The sequence below is a fragment of the Capsicum annuum genome, chromosome 10, assembly GCF_002878395.1.
Source record: "Capsicum annuum cultivar UCD-10X-F1 chromosome 10, UCD10Xv1.1, whole genome shotgun sequence".
Taxonomy (NCBI): Eukaryota; Viridiplantae; Streptophyta; class Magnoliopsida; order Solanales; family Solanaceae; genus Capsicum; species Capsicum annuum.
This window is the reverse complement of record NC_061120.1, coordinates 143,876,011-143,882,521: the sequence shown is the minus strand read 5'-3', so window position 1 is coordinate 143,882,521 and position 6,511 is coordinate 143,876,011.

Here is a 6,511-nt window from a genome sequence, read left to right as displayed (position 1 = left end):
CCTCATATCGACAAATATGAGTTTTCAGTTTTGGTCCTCTCGGGACCTCCACCTACCACAACTTTGCTACACATCCCATCATTATTGCGTAATTAAAGCCAGCTTCGAAATAATCAAATCATTATCCATTTATTAACCAAGGCCATTGATATTGGTATCGTCATACCAACCCTTACTTGCAAGAATTATCCATAGTGAAACATTTATAGGTTTAAGGGGAATTTCAAGTGCCCTTCTATTTACCATATTAAACCACTTGGGAGACTTCCATGTTCCCCACAATCATAACCAATTAGCCTCTAGCATTTCCAAACCATTTAAATCATGCATAATTCCTTCACCAAATTTTAAAACATGCAAGAGTTCCATTAAAATAGTGAATATAATGAACATATCTTTATAAGCATTTTGCCAAACACATTGGGGGCATAAGATGACCAAAACCAATTTCAATTACCAATAAACCATTCCCATGCAATCAATTATTCAAAACCACCATTAATGTATATAAAAGCATGATTAAAACCATGGCAAACCATAACCAACCATTTAATATCAGAACCTCCAAATCATATTTGAAAACAAAAATTCATGCAATCAATGAAATCATGAAAACATTCATAAAAACCATGCCTTTAGTTAGAATTAACAATGAGAGAAGAGAACATGCCTTAAACTAAGATGATGATGGAAGAAAATCACCAAGACAAGAACAAAATTGATCCTTTAGTTGAAACCCTAGCTCTCCTTGCCTAAAAGCTCTTAAGAGAATTATGAAGTGTTTAGGAAGAGTTTCTAAGTGTTAATGAATGGAATAATAGAGTACATAACCGCCAAAGTAGGTTAGGAGTCATGGGACCCTATTAGGATAAGTGGATAAATGTCCAGAATACCCCTACTTAAGGTGCACCAAAATCCCATCATAGGGATACGACTGACCCTCACGAGTCGTACACTTCCAATATAATCGGTATCCACCACTCATATCCTGAACCTCCACCCAAAGACCAAACATTGTCTAGTGTACGACTCATCCAACCAAGTCATACCAACAGCATATGATCCATATCTATGACCGGTATCTCTGGCAGAATAACATACCTTGAGGATTGAACACGGCTAACCATACAAGTCCCTGGTATGATTTGTACCATAGCTTACGGCTCATGATGAGCCACTCATACTCAGATACAACCTAAGTAACCAAGTCTAAGATTAAGTTAAAGAACTAAATGATTCATAAACACCAATATGACTCATAACCGTAAGTCGTACCCATTCCAGTAACCAAAATCTATCCCACTAACCAACACTAATTAGTATACGACCGGATCATACCATTCATACCCCAGCATATGGCTCGTACCAATGAGTCATATTGGGTCTAGATATTAGAAATCCAGAAAATTTTCTAAGGTTCATAAACTAGGGTGTTTCAGTCTCGCTCACTAGGAACATTCATCCCCGAATGACAGACAAGATAGGGGTAACCACACCCAAGAGTCATTTGCATTATGTTATCAAACATATGTCATGATCCTAGGCTACCCCTAGTCGCGATAATGGTTCTTACGATCATAAGTGGCCACAAGCTAACCCATGAGCCGGTACCTACTGTGAGCACTGAATAAAATGTCACAGATATAGCATATGTAGAAGATAAGCTGATAAACTACTAAAAACTAAAATATTGAAATACATAATACTATTGTGTCTGAGATAACTGATAAAAGATAAAACTAATTGACTGACTATCTAACTATTTGTCTGAAAAGCTCTAACTGATTAAGAAATTTATGGGACAAGCTCCCAACTAACTCTATTTGACTGAATATAAAGAACTAAAGAAATAACTGGAATAAGAAATCATGTCATCGATGGATGAGGACTCACCACATTGTTGCTGGGTACGCTGAGTTGTCTAGGAGCAATTGGGAAAATGCCCATCTGAACCTATTTTATAACACAACATAGCGGAAAGAAAATTATGCGATCAATACTTTGAATATACTAATATATGAGATGATGTCTGGATGAAATGCATGGGGTACTGTGCACATGAGATAAGGATTAACTGAACAACATCAAATAATTGATCATGAATGCATGAAAACTGTAATACCTGAGAATGGAAGACCAAGCATAAACATATTTATGAAATAATTTATAAATTGAAAGACTAAAATCTATATAATTGAATAGCTATAAATCTGTATGCTTTGGTCAAGCAAACTTGAACTGAATATCCACTAAATACTGTTCTGAGACTGTAGGAGATATCATGTAACTGGCATGCCCCAATATGAGCTAATTAGGTTCCAACCTATAACCCCATAGAAGGGTGTCAGTACCGTACGACAGGTACTAACACTGGCTGACGATGTGGATTCGACATGGCTGATATCCCGTAGGACTAGGGAGTTAATCCTAACTGGTGGGTGACCCCTAAGAGTGTGTCAGTCCAAACCTAGTAGGTGAAATCTTAGAATCCTATGCTGGCTACATAGTTCTGGAACTTAGGGACTACTACTAAGGATCCAGACCTAACTGGTGGGTGAGCCTCCATCCCTAGGTTGGCTCGATGCTAAATCCTACTCCCAACTGAACTGACACTGGTACTTAACTGAATTAAGTTTAACAAAATATTATTTTTGATAGTGCTCATTTTAATCATAATAACTGAATAACTAAGGATATTCATGGTTTAACTGAATCATACTTAAAAATTTGAAAATCATGTAAGACAAGTAGGTATTGGGTATTCATAACCCACCAGCACTGAGTGATCATTAAAACATGACATTTAAACTTAAATTGTAATATTGAATCATGGTTCAAGTCATCTCCTACAGTCTTAAACTGGAAAGCATGGACTTGTACATGGGGGTATTTTAAACAAAAGAATTCTACAACATGACGTTCACTTGTCTAAGACATGGGAAACTGAAATTCATAGCATGAGGAATTCAAATCTAGCATGGGATTATACATGGACTGAATTGTATTTAAATTACCACAAAAACATGAATTAAACCCATCTTAAGTAATATAACATACAATAATGATAGAAAAATCCATTTTTTAATTGAAAAGACGGTTTTAGGCTCCATAGGTGAAAGGGACCCATGAAAGAACACGCCACATACCTTAATCTTTTAATTTAAAAGGAAAAATGCTATTCTTGTTACTTCCTTGAAGGTTATTGAACTTTGGGAACTTAAATTCTTGATTTCTTGAGAAAAAAAGAATTGAATTTTTGTACTTAGTGAAAAGAGGAGGGTTTTTTTTAGAGGGATTTGGAGAAGAAGGGCAAATGATTCCCTAAATGATGTCCCAATTTGTGTTATGAATGATTTGGGTTGAGGTAAAATACCCAATTTCCCCTCAACCATTTAAATAAAAAACTAGACACAAAAATGTCACCACAATGTGGTCTAATTGTGGTCATTAAATTCCCTCACCATGATGCGGTAAACATGAGCTCGGGACTAATGCCGTGCCGTAGGGTTATCATGGTAACCCATTGGTCTCATGATACAAACATGCCCCAAACCTTGTCCAAAAAATTTAAAACTACTCCGAGGCCTACTTCTTGCATACCTAAACATGAATCAACTCAAAAATCAATGTCTCGGGGTCTGGAAGACCAAAAATAAGATCCTCAAAGTTTAGTGGTCTTGAAAATGACTAAGTCCCCAACAATTAGTAAAAATTTTCTGGACTTAAGCCTCTTATGCCTGCAACTAAGAGCTGAATTAAACTATGAATAGTTTGGGGTATTACAATATCTTTATCTTGGGAACATTCGTACTCGAATGAGACTGATTATACTGAACTAAGGCAACTGAGATCATATACTGAACATGCATGATTTGGAACATGATTTCATAACTGAGTCTGAAACATAATACATGAACTAAACTGATTTTGTGAATGGATGCAATAATATGAGAATGGTTATATAGATAGAACTAAGAATGGGAAAGATTCAATCTAATGAAAACTATTACCTCAAGCTGAGTTTGGGTTTGCAGAGAAAATATGAGAGTACTTGGTAAGTATATATAATTCTTCTTCCCAAGTAGCTCCCACAACGGACTTATTTCGCCATAGAATTTTAACCAAGGTAACTTCTTTGTTCCTCAGTCTACAAATCTGACGATCTAGGATCTCAACTGGAACTTTTTCGAAAGAAAGGCTATCCGAACACCTATACTTTTGAAAGAAATTACAACTGCTGAATCGCCAATACATTTCTTTAACAAAGAAACATGAAACACTGGATGGACTGATGCCAAATCTGTAGGCAACTCTAGCTCATAAGCTACCTTCCCAAAATGATTCAAGATTCTATTAGGACCAATATATTAGGGGTTGAGTTTCCTTTTCTTGATAAATCTCTTTACTCCCTTCACGGGCAAGATTTTCAAATAGACTAAATCACCAACATCAAACTTAAGGTCTCTCCTGCTCACATCTGCATAATAGTTCTGACAGCTTTTGATTGTCTTCAGCCTCTCCCGAATCAACTGAACTTTCTCCATCACCTCAAACACTAAATCTGTCCCTACGAAAGTAGCTTCACCTGCCTTAAACAAACCAATAGGAGACCTATATCTCCATCCATAGAGAGCCTCAAATGGATCCATCTGAATACTAGAGTGATAACTATTGTTATAAGAGAACACAATCAAGGGTTAATAGTCATCCCAACTACCTTTAAAGTCAATAACACATGCCCTAAACATGTCTTCTAAAGTCTAAATCGTCCTTTCTGCCTGACCATATGTGTGAAGATAAGAAGTTGTACTGAGATGAACTTTTGTACCAAGACTCTTCTGAAAAGCCTTCCAAAAGTGAGAGGTAAACTGAGTACCTCTATCTGAATTAATAGACAATAAAACTCCTTGCAACTTAATCAAATCTCTAATATAAAGCCTGGCATAATCCTCAGCTAACTACAAAGTATGAACTGGCAAGAAATGATCTGATTTAGTCCTTGTATCAACAATGACCCTTATTTAATCATGTTGGCAACGTGTACGAGGCAAACCTATCATAAAATCCATGTTCACCACTTCCCACTTCCAAGTGGGGATGCTAAACTCCTGCAATGTACTACCTAGCCTATGGTGCTTAACTTTAACCTTCTGGCAATTTGAACACTTAGCCACAAACTCTGCAACATCCTTCTTCATACCATTCCACCAATAGATTTCTCGTTAGTCACGGTACATCATAGTGGCTCTTAGAAAAATAGAATATCGCGCACCATGAGGTTCTACCAAAATTTGTTGCCTCAAATCATCAACACATGGAACACATAACCTGCCGTTACAACTTAATACACCATCTTCCCCTTGGGAGAAAACCTCTACTTTCTAATCTCTAAAGACTTCCTTCAACCTAACTAAATTGGGATCCCTATCTTGCTTTTCTTTAACTTCAGCGGCTAGAGAAGATTCTAACCCATATACTACCTTCAGGTGAATCAACCAATTAGACAACCAATCTAGTAATTTGTTGAATCTCATAAACTATTTCTTCTTATCCTCCTCAACATGAGCAACACTACCTATAGATAATCTACTAAGGCCATCTTCCACTACATTGGCCTTGCCCAGGTGATACAACAGACTCATATCATAATCTTTTCACAACTCTAGCCACCTTTTCTATCAAAGCTTCAAATCTTTTTGCGAGAACGCATACTACAAACTTTTGTGATCTATGAACACATCAACATACACTCCATAAAGGTAATGTCTCAAAATTTTCAAGCCAAAAATAATAGCTGCCAACTCAGGATTATGGGTAGGATAATTATTTTTATGAGGCTTAAGCTGTCTAGAGGAATAGGCTATGGACTTACCTCTCTACATCAATACACGACCAAGACCAACTCTGGAAGCATCACAATAAACTATAATCCCATCTGAACCATCTGGCAAAGTCAATACTGGGGCTGAAGTGAGTCGAGTCTTCAACTCCTGAAAATTCTTCTTGCAAGAACCTGACCACTAAAATTTGACTTTCTTCTGAGCCAATCGAGACATGGGGGATGCAATAGAAGAGAGCCCTTTAACAAACCATCTATAAAAGACAACCAAACATAAGAAACTCCTGATAACATATGGAGAGATAGGTCTAGGCTAGTTTTTCACTACTTTAGTCTTTTGAGGGTTAACTCAAATGCCATCACCAGTGAGAATATGGCTAAGTAAAGCTACTAATCTTAGCCAAAAATCACACTTACTGAACTTGGAGAACAACTGATGATTTTTAAGGGTCTGCAATATAATTCTCAGATGGTCTGCATGATCTTTTTCACTACAGAATAGACAAGAATATCATCGATGAAAACTATAACATAAAAGTTGATAGTTATATACGGAGTTATAAAGAAGAGTGAAGCTCTAGGTTCCAATAAAAGATAAACATAGAGATGAAAGGCCTGTATCGTACCCATAACTACATCAGGAGAAATTTCTTGATCATGCCGAGTCTGGAG